The sequence below is a fragment of the Scyliorhinus torazame genome, chromosome 10 (assembly GCF_047496885.1).
Source record: "Scyliorhinus torazame isolate Kashiwa2021f chromosome 10, sScyTor2.1, whole genome shotgun sequence".
Taxonomy (NCBI): domain Eukaryota; kingdom Metazoa; phylum Chordata; class Chondrichthyes; order Carcharhiniformes; family Scyliorhinidae; genus Scyliorhinus; species Scyliorhinus torazame.
Genome location: NC_092716.1, coordinates 25,903,917 through 25,922,761, shown reverse-complemented (window position 1 = coordinate 25,922,761; position 18,845 = coordinate 25,903,917). Strand labels below are relative to the sequence as shown.

Below are 18,845 nucleotides of genomic sequence, written 5' to 3'. Positions count from 1 at the left end.
TTTCTCTAAAGGTCTCTGGCGAATTTGCGACGATGCCAAACCTGCTACGTAAGCGTCTCTGATCAGGAGGTCCGTATGACCGTTCGCCGTAACCGCTGGGCAGTTGCAGTTTCGTCCCAGGATCGTTAGAGCATTGAAGAATTCGTCTAGCGATTCCCCGGGGATTTGCCGTCTCGTCGCGAGCTGGTAGCGTGCGTAGACCTGGTTGATGGGCCTAATGTAGATCTCCTTCAGCAAGTTGATCGCCGCTGGGAATTCTTCCACACCCTCGATGAATGAGTAGATTTCGGGACTCACCCTGGAATGCAGGACCTGCATATTCTGGTCTTCTGTTGGTCTGCCGGGGGCCGTTCGGAGGTATCCCTCAAAGCACGCCAGCCAGTGCTTAAACGCCAATATTGCGTTAGCTGCTTGGGGGCCGATTCGCAGGCACTCCGGGGTGATCCGGAGCTCCATATTCCTTTTTAAGTCTGCTCAATAAATTGTAGCACCATCGATCACACACGAGGCGAGATGTAAAGAACTTCAATCGAGGCTTTATTGAGCAGACTTGTTCAGACTCGTTCCCCAGCAGCTCAGTCACAGAATGCAGCTGCAGGGATTAACCCAGGTTCTTATACCCCGCCTATTTGGGTGGAGCCCAGTAGGCGGCAGATCCAATCGGGACACAGCATCTGTCCTCCAATAGCTCCTCGACATTCATGGTGTACCGTATTACCCCTAATACATACCACCACCCAGTGCTAATTTAAGCCTGCTTGTGACAATAAAGATTATTATTATAAAGAGTAAATGAGAGACAGGAGAAGGAGACAATTCCTAAGGACATAGAAGTGGATTGGCCTTAAAGCACGGGACAATGGGCGTGGGGATGGACACCTTTCTGGATAAAATTTTCCTAAATAAGGTGGGGTGAAACCATGGAAGGATTGGAAAATTTGTAAGATTCATCCACTGGGCACAAGAGCTGAGTGAGGATGGGGTTAATGGATTTGTGGCACTTTGTGTGAGCAGGATTCAGTCTACAGAGTTCTCGTGGTGAATAATGTCACCTTAATATAAATGTTGCAGATGTGGTTTAGAGTTGAACAGAATCCTGCAGAGTACAACTGATCAAGCTGGAACCATGGGTTCTGGCAAATAGCTCCCGGGGTGTGGGGGACTTTTTAACTGAACCCACCCATTATGAAAACCCGGTGGGATTAAGTGCAATGCTGGACTTGCATCCTGCCCAATTTCCCTTTCTATTGAAGGCAAAGTTTGGGGCTGAACTTGGTTTGCACCGGCAGTGGAAACAAGTTTGTGGCAAGTCGGCAGTCGATATCTTACCCCATGCCAGTTTTAATGCTCCATTGACTTGGAAGGTATTGCCAAGATATTTAATTTCAAATCACATTAAAAGTCTCAGCAGGACTAGGAAATGAGCCTCCAAAAAAAAAAGAGTTTGAACTATTGTTCTGTGAACTTCAGAGGAAACAGGAGCAGATGCCAGAAAAACCTACTGCCCGTTTAACGCGGCTGGCAAAGACCAGTGCCAGGGAATGGGAAAGTAGCCAGGGATTTTCTATTGGAGATGCCAGCAGATGCTGAATGCGGCCACTTTGCTCTGCAACTTTTCTTGCATACTCCAACCGTTCAGCGTCCATTTCTCAGTTCATTGGTGCGGGCAGAGATCCCTGGAAAAGCTTATCTGTTTCCCAAAACACACATTAAGGTTAGCAATACACTCTTCAGACAAGTAGAGGATGATCGCTGCCATGCTTAGAGCAGGGTATCTTGAGGAATATCCTGACCACAGTATCATTGATGAAATGAAACCCCACAATGCAACATAGAAAGGAGACAAAACCGTAGGCCAGATAGTCCAACTTCTGGCATTGGGAAAATGTTAGGATTCATTATTCAAGTGCTAGTAGCAGATTCCTGATCTCCAAGGGAATCAAATGGTATTGGTGGTGATGGGGGGGGGGGGGGGGGGGTGCAGGTAGCAAAGTGGAGTTAAAGCCACATTCAGATCAGCCATGAGAGAGGGGATGGTACAACAAGCATTATTTCCCTCTGCCTACTGTATATTATAAATAACACATGGAGAGATATATTAAGACATGGAGATCAAACTGCTCGCAATAGTTCAGTTGTGGCCTCATCAAAGCCCTATGCCATTGTAGCAAGACTTCTTTGCTCGTGGATCACCACCACCAGGAGATTTCCCTCCAAGTCACTCACCACCCTGTCTTGGAAATATATCGCTCTTGTTTCACTGTCACTGAGTCAAAATCCTGGAACTCCCTCCCTAACAGCACAGGGGGTGTACCTGCACCTCAGGGGCCACAGCGGTTCAAGAAGGAGACTCATCACCAGTTTCTGAAGGGTAACTAGGGATGGGCAATAAATGCTGGCCTAGTCAGTGACACCCGCCTCCCATAAATTAATTTTTGAAAACATTTCTAGTCCCCTTGCAATAAAAGCCAACATGTCATTGGCCTTTCTAATTGTTTGCTTTCTGTGTTCCTTGTACAAGTACACCCAAGCCTCTCTGAACATCACCATTTAAAAGTTTCACACCTTAAAAAAAATATTTAACCTTTTAAATTCTTATTACCAAGGCAAACACCCTCACACTTCCTCACATTACTCCATCTTCCATCTTGGTGTCTACGTTATATCTCTTTGCAGCCTCTTTGTCTCCTCAACTCCTCCATGCACTTGTATCTTTGTGTCATTAGCAAACTTGGATTCATCTCCCTTTATGTCAGAGTCATTGACATAGATTATAAATAATTGAGGTCCCACAACTCTTCCTTCCAGTACTCCACTAGTTACAGCCTGCAAACCTGAAAATGGCCCTTTTATCCCTCTGGTTCCTGTTTACTAACCAACCCTCTATTCATGCTAATATATTTGTCCAGCTCCATGAGTCCTTTCATTGTGTTTTTACCATTTGTCTGGGACCTTATTGAATATATTTTGGCAGTCCAAATATACTACATCTACTAACTTCCCTTTGCCCATCCTGCTAGCTGTATCCACAAAAACAAAGTCCTAAATAATCAACCTTTTATCCTGAGTCTGTTCCCGTGTCTTCCAGGTTCTGCAGCCAGAGAAAACACCATTGTCTACCCTTCAAAATCAATTTGTTAAGCATGATTTCTCTTTTGTAAAACCATGGGTGGAATTTCCCGACGATTCCTGCCGGCAGGATTTTCCTTTTGAGGCCCAACGTCTCCGATCATACTCTGATTTTGTAAATGACTGTAATGAGGTCCAAGGCCCCACCTTCGTCGAGCATCAGGCCACCTGCTTATGGGTGAATGGGTTGTAGCCAATTTCCACTGCTTGGGGAACAGGTGTAGTACCAGAAGCAATCAGTGAGTCCTTAAAATGATACAGTATTTATATATTACTCAATAATTGGCACAAATACAGGGTAGCTGTACGTTACTTTAATCACATGATGACTGATCATCTTCAGGGCCTGTTTTTGTTTTGACCACAACTGATGTGTTTACCTGAATACTCCAGTCTCAAGCTGCCTCTGGAAGTTTCTAAAATGCTAAACTCATATCCACTTTTACCAGCTGCATGCATATGTTGATAGTGTGGAGATAACAGCAACATTTTTTATTTACACTCTTAATGATTTTCACCACTGGCAAAGCAAGGTACAGAACCAAAGCCATGATTTCACGTCTACCCGACTGATACCTGCTCCCTGTTCAGTTTAGATTTTGGCAAAAGATGCCAACCATATTTGTAGAAATCATCTAATTGGCACGACACTGGGGCGATGCTTTTGCCTCGTTGCGTTCTCGCTCAAGCGCAATGAGGCCGGTGAATAGCGGCAGAAGCCGAAAACGAGAACTGTGCCAGGCTCCAAACTGTTTGCGATGCGACCGGCCAGCTCCCGTAGGCGAGATCGGGATCCCGCCGTAGCGTGGCGAGAGACCACTTATTACCTGCCATTCAGCGGCCTCCCCAGCAAGTGGGCACGTTGGCGCCGATTCGTACTACTTTTGTAAAACATGAACCTGGTGGATGGGCTGCTGAGGGTAGCTGAAGAGGTGAGCAGCCATCTTCGCTCACAGGCAGTGAGCCCGGGGGGCAAAGGGCTTGCTGCCCCTGTGCGCGGGGGGGTGGGTAGATTTGGTGGGGGGGGGGGGGGGGAACCAGGGGGTGCAGCCCCAGTTGGAGGTATGCCGCCATAGGGGGCCGGGGGTGTCGGACGTACGTGGGTCCGCCATGCCAACCCCTGGACTGTGTGTTCCTGTACCGAAGACAACCCGAGCCCCTGCCCGTCTGCCCCACCAACCATCCATAGCTCCCACTGACTGCGGAGGAACCTGGCCTTGCGGCTGAAGGCTTTTGCGAACAGGAAATTGGCAATCGTGGTTAAGTGCGCACTTCACACATCCCAAGTAGATCCCCGTGGGTGGGCGGACCATGTAGCATGTGGGGCTCATTGCCTAGCATCCCAATCACACATTGATGCCTGGACACTGTGCTTGAACACTGCAGGAGGGAGCGTCACAGACGCAGTGGACAACCTTCGATCACCCAGGGAATGGGCCCTGGCCCCGGGCACATGTCCGCATGCAGGTATGCGTGGGCAGGGTGCATTGGGTGGGGGGGGGGCATGTCTGGGGAGGTGGGGCATGTGTTTGTGGCCAACACACATCGCAGATCAGAGAACCAGAGGCGCTATGCTAGTTGTGGTGAGGGTATTTTAATGTTCCTTGCACAAGTGTACACCATTGCCCCACTATTCAGATGGTTCCGCCCCACTATCCCCAGACTCCCGTGACCCCCAATCCCCCACAATGCCCCTGCCCTCCCCCAAATGCACACTCGCTCCTTACCACCCACCTACCCTGCCCCCCGTCCATCCCCCTCCTCCAGGGCCCTCAGTGATCATCAGTGGGCTTGGCCTTCCTTGATCTACCCCCCCTCCATGCCTTGTTCCTGGAAGATCCTGAGGATCCTTATGTGCAGCAAGCTTCTGCCAGCCTGGGCCCTCTCCTGACAATTCTCTCTGCAAAGACACAGAGAGAGCATCGTTAGTCACATGTGCGGCTCACATTGGTTGGGGGGGGGGTGGTGTGGTGTGAAGGGAGGGTTGTGGTGATAGGAGGGTTGGGATAAAGGGAATGTGGGGATGGAGGGAGGGGGCTGAAGAGAGGGTATGGAGGGGGGTGAAGGCAGGGGGGATGAAGGAAGGGGGAGGTGAAGAGTGGGTTGGGCGGGCAAATAGAGAGTTGGGGGTCTGGTCATGTTGGGGGCAGGGGGTTTCGGGGTGGGCGGTCAGCTCACCCCTGCTGCCCCATGCAGGTTGTTGACCTTCTTGCAGCACTGGAGGTCTGTCCTCTTGGTCACGCTTCCCGAGCTGATGGCTGCTGCCACTTCATCCCAGGCGGCACTGGCTGCCCTGTGGCACACCCTCCGGGACACTCGGGGGAACAGGACACCCCTCATGGCCTCCACCGCATCTAGCAGCCTGCCCTGGTCCACGTCTCCAAATCTTGGGGCCGGTTGTCTCGGCACCATGGCTGCGAGCTGACCGGGGTTGGCTGTGCAAGAGCTGCTTAACTGCTGCTCCACCTTGTTAGCGGAGGAGGGCTGACGAGTGCAGTCGTGGCGATTCAGCTGGCGAGCCTTCCTTTGTCGCGTATACCCCATGGGGCATCGCTAAGTGGACCAATTCAGTTGAATCATGTTGCCGGCCTCACTTGGCCGAGCGCTGGGAAGCTCGTGGCAGTTCCTGCTTGCTACCACACTTCGAAACCTTTCCGGAGAATCGCGCCCACTATCTTGCCCTGTCCCAAATAATACGTGTAGATTAGAAACCACAATTGTGTGTAGAAGGGGCAGTTTGGCTGTGTTTAATCATGCATTGCTTTACTGGATGCCGTCAGAATTAGCTGGTTAATTGTCTCCACGGTAATAAAAGACAATTTCCTGCGCTGACACACAATCGTCCTCCTTGGTCATCAGTTCCTGCTATTAGTTTTAGCTTGAAGAATGTAAAGAGGGGCTTGATTAACTCATTTGAATACATACTCTTTGGACAAATGTTCAATACATTCTACTAACCTTAACGCAGAGGGCTCCGGCGTCCAATAGCATCGGGTGCAGAATCTCGAATATTGAATCTGTCGCGTGCCAAATTTCTGAAAGACATTTAAATTCAAATAAAGGCCTAATGAGCTTGCACTGAAGATTACAACGTTGGGTTTGGCAAGGTGAAACGCTCAACCATAAATGCTGGGCATAAAGCCCAATTAAAGGGAGAGGATAAGTATGAGAGGGTGGGGGAACTGTGGTTTGTTATGTATCTCATGTTTCCCTAGCTGCGTTTCGCTACACCCATAAATTAGATTGACTGGGCAGACCTATGTCTTTGCAGCTATTTGACCCCCCCCCCCCCACCCCAACCACCCACAATGCTCCAATGCCTTTCTTTATTTGTTTGTTTAATAAAGTCATAAAAGAGTGCAGACAAAGCACGGGGCTTGTAGGACACGAATAGAATCCGAGGTTAACCTCAGTATTAACCACTCCAGGATAGGTAAGAATGGGGGTCGGGGAACACATCCCAAACCTGATGCAAACACGCCCCTTGCCATTTTCGCAGTGGCAAATTTTCAAGAGATGGGCAATTCATTATCATATTTAAATTGGCTTCAATGCTGAGCCAAATCTAAATTTACAGTTGCTATGGAACATTTTCTAGAGCCCAGCAATTAAAATGAGTTGCAATGCCCCCACTTTTCCAGTGCCTCCAATGGATTAGGAGGTGAAGGAGTTCTCTCTCAGCCTCTCAAGCAACCTTACAGCCTCCTCTCTGCTGATTGCAGCCTCTCTCTCAGTCACTATGATCACCGACCTTCCAAGCCCTGATCTCTTCCTCCCTCTCCCTCACTGTGGTCGCATTCTTTCCCCCGCCCAGCCCCTGCCTTACCATCAAGTCCCAATCTCTCACTCCATTCCCTCCCCATCCGATTGACAGTGATGGTCCATATATCTCCAGCCTTGCTGGGCTTTTCCCAGGTGAGTACAATATCCGGGCTTCCTACCTCCTCGTGTTCATCATGTTGTACAGAATCTTCGATGGAGCACTCTTTAAGTACTGTGCAAAATTTTGATTTTCATGTCAGGAAAAGAATATAGAAGCACTGGAAAAAGTACAAATAAAATTTACAAGGATAGGGTACAACTGAATGGATAGGTTCTGTGCTGTTGGGTTTATGCCCATATGCCTTTCCACTGATTCTCCATTTCCTGCGCCATTGTTCTAGTGGTGGCAGTGCCCATTGAACATGATCAGGGTAAATGTTGGGTTCTTAGCATTGATGAATTTCAAGGCTATGGTTCCCAGTATGTGCTTAACAATACCATTTACTTCTACATCTCCTCCAAGTATTTGTAACAAAACTGTCCACTGGTGCAAATACAATTGTTTTTTAATGTTCAGATGCAGGTGTGCAGGAATCAGTGACATTAATATCATTTAGAAATATCTGTCCAATGCCCATTTTTTCCAAATGTCAATATTTTCCAATCTCAGACTGACCTGAATTCCGCCATCGGGATTCTCTGTTCCTGCCGGCAATCCGTGGGTTTCCCAGCGGAACAGGAGGCGGGTCTCCGTCCTGCCCGCCAGATTTCTGTCCACAATGGCTAGATCATTTTAATCCCTGATTTGTTATGCTCTAGGTGTAACATAAGCGGCTTCCTTGTGGTGCACTTGACAAAGGAAGGTTCAGGCGTGGAGATAACTTCAACACGTTTATTAAACTATTTACACTTCTATTACTCGGGTTCAACACTACTGCTAATCCTACTATAGCTACCCAGACTGACTAACCAGTTGCTGCAATCCACTTGGTGGGTGTAATATTGAATCAACCCTGTGTCTCTATTCACTGACTGTCTCCTCTGGAAAGAGGCAGATCATGTGTGTGGTGTCCTTTATATATGGGTTGGTGTAATGCTCTCTTGTGGTTGTGTCACCTCTGTGTGTATCGTGAATGTCCATTGGTCGTGTCCTATCTAACTGATCTATTGGTTGAGTGTGTGTGTGTGTGATGTTTTTGGTGCTCCCTCTCGTGTCTCGCTAGCCTACATGTATTTACATTGATGCACATCACCACATCCCCCCTTTTTTATATGTTACATATTTGCCGCACACTTTGAGAAAATTGAACAAAAAACTAGTAGATAGGTTAAGGTATATACAAGTCATGGGAACAGTGATTAAACAATAAGTCCAAATCATTCGTGTGAGTCCACAAACCATCAAACATCATGGTCAAATGTCTCTCTTGGTTACGAACGCCATCAACGTCCCTGTGCCACAGGAACCAAGAAGTGGTCAAATCACTTTGCTGTCTGATTTGGAGTCCCTTTCTTTTTCGATGTTTGGGATGGTGCTGTCAGATGGCATCTTGTAGCTGATAAGGTGTTGACGTTGAAGAGGTACCATCAAGAGTATCATTTGAGGTCATGGATGTGCCATATGTTGAAGTTGGATAAGACTGTACATACTGGTTCTGGCCACGTGCTGTGCAGGAAGGGTGATCCTGCTGAGAACCGTTGAAGCTTGTCGAATTGGAAACAGAATTGCTGCTCGCATAAATACCTGGTGATGGTGTGAAACTGGAACCTTGCATCTGTTAGAAATATGCCATCTGGCCAGGCTGGGGTGCAGCAAATCCTGGGCTGTAAATAAGGCATCCAGTCTGTAGTGCAGATTGCGCTTGCGGTAGTCCTCCTTCGGTCTTGATTCCATTAGTGGGCAATCCAAAGTGCTGGGCTGTTTGAGAATATGCTGCATAGACTGCTGGCTGCTGCATGTCTGAGTACTGGGTTTGTCCAGCATGAGCTATCATTGGCCACACTGCTGGTGTGGAAAAAATGTGTGGATATAGCTGTGGTGAATATTGGTGTATTCCTCTTGGACTGTAGCCGCTGCTTGTTATTACTGACCCAGTGTAATTGTTAAGTGATCCATCTCCTGTCGTTGGGGCATCTGCTGTCACCCTGAGCATGCCATCACTGAGGTTGCGGCACTCCCTGTCTGGAGTAAAGTCCGGCTTACGTGAATCAGAGTCGACGTTTGGTTGCTCCCCATCTGGAGTCTAGTCTGTTTTAACTGAGTCAGTGTTGGTTTGTTGATGCTCCCTGTCCGGGGTCTTATCAGGTTCACTGGAGTCAGCTGAGATTTCTTGAAGCTGCACATCTGGAGTCGGAACATGCAGGAATGTATTGACTTGTGGAGAGCTTCGAGCGAATGAGGGTGGAAGTATCATGGTGTCACCGGAGTCACCAGTGGTCTCACAGTGATCGTCGAGTGCCTCTGTCCACACTAGCTGAGGTCTGTCATTTTGCACATCTTTCTTGGGAAGTGGGATGCTGTCGTCACTCGTCTCACAAACCGTGGGTAGAGCCTCAGTAGCTGCTTGTAGTTCACTTGGGTTGGATACATTGTCAGAGTCTTCATCTTGGGGTGCAAACAATGTGGGTGGACTGTCATTGTCTTGCTGTTGTCCTTCATTTGGGCTTGGACTGTCATCGTCGCTTTGTTCTCCACTGTAGCATGATAGACCGTCATGGTCGTCCTGCTGTGCACTGGAGCGTGGTAGACTGTCGTAGTCTTCTTGCTGTTTATTTGAGCATGGCAGACTTGCATCATCTGCCGCTAGATCGTCAGACGAGGTTGCTAGACCCTCATGGTCGTGTTCCTGCAAGGACTGCGCGTTGGAGTCTTGCGTTGCTTCTATCGTGGAGGCTGTCCACGAGCTCGCTGCGGAGGCTTGTGACACTGGAGTCACGTCTTGTGTGTGCAAGGACTGCGCTCTGGAGTCTTGCGTTTCTTCTATCGCGGAGTCTGTCCACGAGCTCGCTGTGGAGGCTTGTGACACTGGAGTCACTTCTTGTTCGTGTAAGGACTGCGCTCTGGAGTCTTGCGTTTCTGCAATTGTGGAGTCTGTCCACAAGCTCGCTGTGGAGGCTTGTGACACTGGAGTCACTTCTTGTTCATGCAAGGACTGCGGTGTGGAGTCTTGCGTGTTTTCTTTCGTAGAGTCGGGAACCCTGAGCGGTGCATGGACCACGCTCTATGTGGCAGCAGGCCGCTCTCTGTGGGCTTGTACCGCTCTCTGTGGGTTTGTACCACTCTCTGTCTCTTGGTTTCAGGCCGCAGCATAATTCTGCACTCACGAGTCGGGATGTCATATCTGCTGGGCTGAAGATCCTCAAATCCGAAGAATTCGTCGTCGGGGTCGTCAATGTGCAACACGTCTTTCCTCACAGTATTGTGCGGTTCGGATTTGGTACTGGGGTAGCCTCCCAAGTTGAAAGGTTCGTCTGAGTCGTTGTCTTCTAGGATCATATCATCACTGTTTGCGTCGGAGCTGGCATTGGGCTCGCGAGGTCCAGAGAAAATGTAAAGGTCGGTTTCGAAGTATTCAAGGTCGGAATCATCGGTTTGGGCGTAGGTAACTGCTTGTTGCAGCGTTCTTCGGAGGTTAATTTCATTTCCTGGTTCAATTTGAGGCATTGTGCTGTCATTCCAGATGAAGGAAGGTTGTTTTATGGCTTTAAAAGATTTTTTCTTTGATTTGGGATGTTTCCCCTTTAAATGGGCGTGGTCCGGAGCCTCTGATGTCATGACGCATGTGACACCATACGTAGGAAGCGTTTGTGCATGCGCAAATCGCTGTTCCTGTACCAATGGCCATTTTTGTGATTGCGCATGCGCGGCGTCTCGCGCATGCACAAACGGCCCTTCCCGTTCTGTGCGCTTCTCGCGCAACTGCGCAAGTGCAGTCCCTGCAGAACGATGGCCGCTGATCAAAATTATTCTCTGCTCCGGGATCTCGGCCTCGTGGTGAGTACTGGCGCTTTGCTTACCTTTTCTTGCTGGTTGGAGTATTTGCCGAATTTGTCCAGGACTGCCTGGAAGTCGCTCCTGTTTTGACTTCGAGAACTTGAATTTTTAAAAGATTTCTTCTTCCCTGGCACCGGCGATGATGAGCAGAAGCTCTGTCCTTTCAGCATCGACCACGTCTTCTAGGTCGGCTGCTACCAGGAAGATTTCAAACATTTGCCGGAATATCCGCCAGTTTTCGCGGAGATCGCCGTGGAGTTGCTGCGGAACCCGGATCTCGAACATCTTGCCTGGGTATCATTGCTGGTTGTCACTGTACACTGAGGTATGGCGATATGGATTGAAACAATTCAGTCCTGGTACCATGATTTGTTATGTTGTAGGTGTAACATAAGCGGCTTCCTTGTGGTGCACTTGACAAAGGAAGATTCAGATGTGGAGATAACTTCAACACGTTTATTAAACTATTTACACTTCTATTACTTGGGTTCAACACTACTGCTAATCCAACTATAGCTACCCAGACTGACTAACCAGTTGCTGCAATCCATGTGGTGGGTGTAATATTGAATCAACCCTGTGTCTCTACCCACTGACTGTCTCCACTGGAAAGAGGCAGATCATGTGTGTGGTGTCCTTTATATATGGGTTGGTGTAGTGCCCTCTTGTGGTTGTGTCACCTCTGTGTGTATCGTGAATGTCCATTGGTCGTGTCCTATCTAACTGATCTATTAGTTGAGTGTGTGTGTGTGATGTCTTTGGTGCTCCCTCTAGTGTCTAGCTAGCCTACATGTATTTACATTGATGCACATCACCACAATCCCTTCTTGGCTACTTCCGTCAATGCTCCCATTATTTTCACTGACGGTTTGAGTGAAGGTTCCTAATTTTGTCTTTTCTTTTTACTCCACACATCCATCTTGTGGTGTTCTTTGTGTTTCTTATTTCAGGATGGTTGGCATAGTGTCCACAAAGACCACAGAATAACGTTTACTTAAACAAATCTATGGTTTCATTTACACTATTAAAACTGGGATTCGACACTTAGTCCTTAAGAATACAGAACTGATCAATAACATCTAACTACACTCATTTACTGCTAATCTCACTACTGGTATAAACTATAATCTAACCTTACTCACACTATCTGCTCTTATGAGCTTCACTAGCTGTCTCCTGCATACACCCCTCCCCGAAGGTCTAGCATCACTGCCTTATATAGTTGTATCTGTAGCTCCCTCTAGTGGCTACTCTCGACACTATATTCACCCTTGTCATGCTGATACTTATGATAATATCACATCCCCCTTTGTAAAAGAAAATTATTATACCATTGGTTGTGATATTTTCTTTAACCCTGACCTTACAGGTGTAATTCAGACTAATAGCTAGTAACTATCACTTACTTATTATCATACAATACAGTGATTTGTAATGACTATTACATCATTTAGATGATTATAGGTTCATTATACAATCACAAATTCAGTCTCTCTGGAGGTTGTCTTTTTCACATAGTTCATCTCAGTGGAATGTTCAAGGAGTTGGATTGCTCTGCCACATATTCTAGCTGTGTCTGTGCTGTGTCTGCGCTAAGTGCGGATCTGGAAAGGCAATGTCCTTGAATGTGTCATCACGTGGTACAACATTTGCACGTTGAGTTTGCACCTTGTGCTTGAAACGCAGCAATGCTCGTCCGTTTCTCCTGAACAGCGATCCCTGTTCAGTTCGTATTAAGTAGGTCCTAGTTGCTATCTCATAGATGTAATCATAGAATTTACAGTGCAGAAGGAGGCCATTCAGCCCATCGAGTCTGCACCGGCTCTTGGAAAGAGCACCCTACCCAAGGTCAACACCTCCACCCTATCCCCATAACCCAGTAACCCCACCCAACACTAAGGGCAATTTTGGACACTAAGGGCAAATTTATCATGGCCAATCCACCTAACCTGCACATCTTTGGACTGTGGGAGAAAACCGGAGCACCCGGAGGAAACCCACGCACACACGGGGAGGATGTGCAGACTCCGCACAGACAGTGACCCAAGCCGGAATCGAACCTGGGACCCTGGAGCTGTGAAGCAATTGTGCTATCCACAATGCTACCGTGCTGCCCACTGTTTCAGAACCTTGGCAACATTTTGCAAGCCACCTTCTGTATTCTGAATTCTCACCAAGTCACCTTCTTGAAGTTCAGCCAGAGGTTTGGCATGTCTATTGTAGACCTCTTGTTGCTTCTTCTTTGCCATCGTGATTCTTTTATGTATCTTCTTATTATCAGTTTCTGGACTGATGATGTCTGGTTAAGTGGTTCTTAGTCTTCTCCCCACCAACATTTGAGCAGGTGAGAGCACTGTTGATAATGGTTTTGCTGTCCGTGTGGAGTTTGCACATTCTCCCCGTGTTTGCGTGGGTTTCGCCCCCAGAACCCAAAGATGTGCAGGCTAGGTGGATTGGCCATGCTAAATTGCCCCTTAATTGGAAAACATTAATTGGGTACACTAAATTTTAAAATAAAGATAATGGTGCTGCTCGGTATGCTGACAACACTAACGACACGTCTTGACATCTTCACTCGCTTTGCGGAATAACTTCTGAATTATCCCTCCTCCTTTCTCTGCTTTCCCATTGGACTGAGGATAACATGGGCCAGGTGTTACATGGCTGAAATTATATTGCTCTGCAAACTGTGTCCACTCCCAACTCGGGAAACACAGACCATTGTCAGAGACAACGTTAAGAGGTATCCCATGGCGTGTACAAATCGATTTTGTTGCCTTTATCACTGATCCGGCAGTCGAATCATTCAGCATCATAATCTCTGGAAAGTTGGAGTAATAGTCTATGACTATCAAGTAATCATGACCCTGGAAATAGAATAAATCCACGCCCACTTTGTTCCGTGAACTTGTCACTATTTCCATCTAGTGCAGGGTTTCTTTGTTCTGTGTAGGCTGGTGCATCTGACAAAATGGACATGCTTGAACATACTGATCAATATCTCTATTTATTCTCAGCCAATACACTGACTGTCTGCCTCGCTCACGACACTTTTGATGACCCTCGTGAATCTCCTGCAGAATCCCTAAACGTAGACTGGCGGGTATCACTGCCCTGTCTCCCTCAAGCAGGACACCATCAATTGTAGCAAGATCATCTCTTATATCTCGAAAGGGCGATTTGCATCTAGCATGCCATCCTTCTCTGAGGTATTGTGTCACCTTCTGGAGGGTCAAGTCCTTTTCAGTTTCAGCTTTTATGGTCTGTAGTTTGTGGTCAGATACTGGTAGTATCTCGGAAATTAAACGAGCTTGCGCTTCCACTATTCAAACTAACGCGGGTTCTGATGTTTCAGCATCAGTGGTAGCTTTGGAGAGGTTGTTCACAACACCTAAGTCTTCCCTGGACTCCTCACCTGGCCATCTGAAGTACTGGTAGAGTGAATCCTTTCAACTAGCTGCAATCTTTCACAGGCATCAACTCCAATCAACACCACGAAGTAATCATAATAATCTTTTATTATCACAAGTATGAAGTTACTGTGAAAAGCCCCTAGTCGCCACATTCCGGCACCTGTTCGGGTAAGCTGGTACGGGAATTGAACCGTACTGCATTACAAACCAGCTGTCTAGCTCACTGAGCTAAACCAGCCCATTCTCAATGGGTATCTCAATTTTCCCATTCTTCACAACGGGATAGCATGACCCCTTTGTGGCTATCGTGTTACCATTGTAATCCGTGAGCCTACAGGTGGGCTGCTTTATCAGAGGCTTTACAATGGCTTGCTTTAAAGATAGGTACGTGATAATATATGTGAGCGCTTCTGTAACAATCTTAAATGGGATCAATTCTCCATTTATTTCTAATGAGACAGTCCACTCCTTTATTACTTTGAGAGTGTTTTTACTGATCTTTCTTTTCAATCCAGTAAATCAATCCTAGTGAAAGCTTCTATCATGAAGGTTTCCAAAAGTGAACATGGTGAGCAATCCTCTCTATCCTCTTTGATTTTGGGGTTTTTCTCAGCACCCTGCATACTTTGGATCCGTCTGCAGTAACCATTGGACTGTTTAAATTTGGTTACTGGAACAGTTGCTGATAAACGACACTGTACTGCAAAGTGGTTCAGTTTGCCACAAATAGAATAGTGTTTCCCTTTCGCCGGACAATTTTTTTTACTGTGGGCGTTTCCACAGCGTGTGCATGTCATCACACTCGTGACATCACTTTCAAACTGGCCATCGGCCATTGTATGCATTATAGCTCCCTCTAGTGGCTACTCTCGACACTACATTAACCCTTCTAATGCTGATAGTTATGATAATACCACGCATATCAGCATCCATCTCATTAGTTTCCAGTCATTGTTCCTCTCTTCTTAATGTTGTCTGGATTTCTGCAAGGCCGGTCTCAAAACTATCTTGTAGATTCTTCCTTTCAGTTTCAACAGTACACTTATTCCAATTACTCCAACGAGAGCTAATCTGTGGCTTAAATTCCATTTCCATACTTCTACCTTCTACCACCATTCAGAGCATTTACAGTGCAGAAGTAGGCCATTCAGCCCATCAACTCTGCACCAGCCCTTGGAAAGTGCAACCCACTTAAGCCCACCCCTCCACCCTATCCCTGTAACCCAGTAACGACACCTAGACCTTTTGGACACTAAGGGCAATTTATCATGGCCAATCCACCTAACCTGCACATCTTTGGACTGTGGGAGGAAACCGGAGCACCCGGAGGAAACCCACGTAGACACGGGGAGAACGTGCAGACTCCGCACAGACAGTCACCCAAGCTGGGAATTGAACCTGGGACGCTGGAGCTGTGAAGCAAAAGTGCTAACCACTGTGCTACCGTGCCGCCCATTGATCCCAGGCAATTGAAACGATTCACTTTCTTCAAGACATCATCCAAAATCTTTGCACTTTTACTCCAATCCTCAGCCTTCATCTATAGCTTAAATAGTGTTTGGGATTCTGAATAAATTGATGGAACATCTTCTCATCGCCATAACACCTTGCTCCACTGATGAAGACCATAAGATGTAAGAGCAGAAGTAGGTCATTCGGCCCATCAAGTCTGCTACATTATTCAATGAGAAGGTGAGGTTAGACACTATTATAGAGATATGTCTCATGAATGAATTACGTGAAATTTAAGATTTTCAGCCATCAATTGATGATTCCCAATGATAAAGGATTATCGGCAATAATTTTTAAAAAAGTTATGCATTTACTCTGACTGAATTCAAAAAATGTTCTGCGGTTTCTCATGGGTTTTTCTCATGGTATATTGTCCGTTTCAGTCATTGTATGTGTAAAGAGTGAGTGCAGAGTCTGTTCTCTGAACCCAGGCTGGAGACTCAGTCAATCCAATACATTTCCTCACATTCCCTAAAGATTGAATCAAGACTGGTATTGCATTGGCAGCCATCATCCTCAGAAAGCAGAGGAAATTAACAAAATGATAATTCTTTTCCTAAATTCAAAACAGGGATGTAGGCTGATCTACATGGTAGCATAGTGGTTAGCACTGTTGCTTCACAGCGCCATGGTTCCAGGTTCGATTCCCGGCTTGGGTCACTGTCTGTATGGAGTCAGCACGTTCTCCCTGTGTCTGTGTGGGTTTCCTCCGGGTGTTCCATTTTTTTCCCACATGTCCCGAAAGACGTGCTGTTAGGTGAATTGGACATTCTGAATTCTCCCTCAGTGTACCCAAACAGGCGGCGGAATGTGATGACTAGGGGCTTTTCACAGTAACTTTATTGCAGTGTTAATGTAAGCCTACTTGTGACAATTGTGACAATAAAGATTATTATTACATATTACATATCTTTTTGATGCCACTGTTCCACCTGTGCCTGTTTATTGGCAAATGTCTGTGGTTTCCCTCTATCAAGTGTAAATACAAACAGGTGTAGCCTGCCGACCAGCAGTCTTTAGCATACACACTTCTCGAGTCCAGTCAGGAAAGTCTCGGCCAGTTTCCACTATTTCCCTCCTACCCCATAAAATGCTGCTCCCCCAGGCCAATCCCGCCTCGTGAAACAACCGTTTAATTGATCACGGATAGGGCGGCACGGTGGTGCGGTGGTTAGCACTGCTGCCTCACAGCGCCGAGGATCCGGGTTCGACCCCAGCCCTGGGTCACTGTCCATGTGGAGTTTGCAAATTCTCCCCGTGTTTGCGTGGATCTCACCCCCACAACCTAAAAGATGTGCAGGGTGAGTGGATTGGCCATGCTAAATTGCCCCACAATTGTAAAAAAAAAGAATTGCATACTCTAAATTAAAAAATACACATTTGGCATAATGAAATTTCAATTCAGCAGGGGTTAATATTCACAGGCATTGAAAGTTGTTTATTAAAATAAAACACCACATGAGTGGATAAGCAAGAACCGATAGCAGGACAAGTGACAAGCATATCTCACAATGCTCCAGGCACATTGGGCACAATGCCAAACTTGGTGTAGGCAGGTGTAATCCATCTAGCTGCCCAAGCCCTAAGTCTAAAGGGGACCTCGTTTAACTCCGGGCTGATATCATTTCAATTTGGAAGGTGAAGGATTGGCAAATAAATATAACAAGAAAGACATTTGCATTGATATGGCACCTGCCATAAACTCCGGATTTTGCAAAGTGCTCCGCAATGAAGTACCTCCGAAATATGGCCACTGCTATACTGCTCAGAAAGACTTTGAAATGTGTCTCGAAGTCACGGTGCTGACAGGTAACTCGATACAAAATTACCTACAAAACTAAATCTGCCAGTCTTTCTGCCTAACACTGGAATAGTTAAGAAGTTCACAGACACAGGGATACATTTTACAGTGGTGTGCTGCTGTACGTTAGTTGATAATCTCAAAATCACAATGAGGTAATTCCTGAGGAAATGGGGCTCCAGTGAGAGTTGTAAAGAATGCTGACTGGGATTCCATGTGATTTTCTTTTTGTTCATACACCCCAAATAAAATCTGCGGATGGGCTACTTTGCTGAGGGTGTAAAGCGCTGTTACCTTAAACGTAGACCTTTCCATTGGTTTGTGCAAGCTAAGATAACGTTGGACTTCCAAATTTTCTTTCTTATTCAATATTAACTAAAGACAGCAAGAGAGCTGAAAAGAGAGGGCGAAACAGAAAGGTTGAGATAGGGTGGAAAAGAGAAAAAAAGCAACAGAAAAGGGACAGACAAATTTCTTTTGGCTTGGTGTTCAGCTCACGGAATGTTAACAATTAGAATTTGCAGCAGTTTTACAGACTGGCCTTTGTTCTAAGTGTAAGCAGATTGAGGGAAGTTCCCCAAAGAGGTGGGTGAATACAGTGCCTGTAACCAGTTACTGGAGTCTATTCCAGGTTTAACTCAGCGTCTACTCTGTTTCCATGTATTTGATAAAAAATTCTTCAGAAATATTACCTCATTCCACCTCCTGTAGCACCACCAAGTAATCCGTGTTCTCCAGCAGAGGGAATAACAGCACAGCTTTGGCTAATTCTGCAGTTCTTCCTCCCCCAAACATTGTGTTTTGACCAGCAGGGGATGCTGAAGCGTGTTCAGAGGTGAAACCCCTGACGCTTCGCATTCCCACCAGTAAGCAACTCTGCTCCCATTCAGTGTTGTATCTGATAACACAGGAGGCCTCCACTCAAACCAGTAGCCAGGCCTTATGGAGGTGATGCTGAACTGCCCCAGTGTCCCCAAACTGGGAATGCAAATCACTAAGATAAGTGCTTTAAGGCCAGACAAATATTAATTTAACAATAAATAACCAAGCACAATCCAGCTGCATTACACAAATAATAACGATAACATACTATTGTCAATTATTGTCTCGAGACCCTGAGAAACCCACCAGCCACAGAATGTCTCAAACATGTCTGGTAGATGTCGCTTTGGTCCCTCTCCAGGGCCATGAAAGAGAGTGTAGACAGTCAGAGCGACTCACCCCCACACCACAG

The 18,845-nt window shown here is 46.7% G+C and overlaps 1 long non-coding RNA gene across 1 annotated transcript in view; it reads right to left on the bottom strand.

The window, feature by feature from the left end:
- The window catches only part of LOC140430415 (uncharacterized), a 42,355-nt gene extending 23,965 nt beyond the window's left edge, over positions 1–18,390 (bottom strand). The window contains exons 1-2 of the long non-coding RNA XR_011949417.1: positions 18,304–18,390; positions 6,088–6,164 (exon numbers count right to left, since the gene is read on the bottom strand). This is a non-coding gene — a long non-coding RNA (uncharacterized lncRNA). The remainder of the gene's footprint in view (positions 1–6,087; positions 6,165–18,303) is intronic.
- Positions 18,391–18,845: the final 455 nt, after the last annotated feature.